The sequence below is a fragment of the Euprymna scolopes genome, chromosome 9 (assembly GCF_053919585.1).
Source record: "Euprymna scolopes isolate OS-2025 chromosome 9, ASM5391958v1, whole genome shotgun sequence".
Classification (NCBI taxonomy): domain Eukaryota; kingdom Metazoa; phylum Mollusca; class Cephalopoda; order Sepiida; family Sepiolidae; genus Euprymna; species Euprymna scolopes.
In genome coordinates, this window is record NC_136490.1 from 73,383,817 (window position 1) to 73,384,868 (window position 1,052).

Genomic DNA, 1,052 nt, shown 5'->3' on the forward strand with positions numbered 1-1,052 from the left:
TTAGCATTTTCTTATATTGTTTAAGGTATCGTCGCTATGATGAACAGTAGTGATGATAGGGAATTCCCTTGGAAAATCCCTCTTTGTATTTTAATCTGTTAGTTTAAGACTCCATGTTCTCATTGCATTCTCAATCAAATTGATAATATTATCTGATATTTTGTAAATTCTCAGGCACTCTATTATCCATGCTTGGCAGATCTTCTTTTACGCCTTCTTGTAGTCGATTCATGCCATGGCTATATTCTTGTTTCTACTTTTTATCTTCTTCAGGATATTTTAGTCTATGTATAGTAGATTTTATTTTCCATGTGGTAGGTAAACACATTATGGGCCTGTAGCTGATAGGGCGGCTCCCTTTTTCCATGTCTTTTTGTACTAGTGTGGTTCTCCCTTTTGTCATCAGTTCTAGCACTTCTGCTTCATGAATACATCTTTTAAGGTTTGAAATTTGCCTTTCCTATAGTGTCGTAAATTTTTTGAATTAATATGCACGTATTCTGTCATAATCTTGTGCTCTCCAGTTGACTATTTTTCGTAGTGTTGTCTTGAGGGTTTTCTTACTGATTTCATTCTCTGTCAATTTTTTGATTTGCTGTAACTTTTTTTTGATGTCTTTCAGCCATTTAGCATATCTTGTCGCTCCTCCCATATCTTGCTACAATAAAGTTTTGTTTCTGTCGTGCCCGGTCATTCTGTTTTCGTTTTCCCTCGTTTTACATTTTGATAGAATTGTTCTCAATGGTTCAGCGTTGCTTGCAGTGTGTCGATTTGTATTTGCATCATCTTAATCTCCTTCTTTGCGGCTACCTTTTGCTTCACTTCTTGTTTTTGTTTAGACTCTCCCTGCTAGTCATATTTCCACTTTTCTATCCTCTTCGATTCTTATTAATCACTTTGATTTTTTTAAAAGTTTATTGATTAGAATATTCAGCCTAAATTCCTACCCAAGTTTTGGCGGTCCATTTTCTTGGCACTTTCATAAATTAAATTGTTGAAGTCTGTAATAGTATCTGTGTCAGAGGAGCTTGTTTACCTTCTCTGTTTCTGCT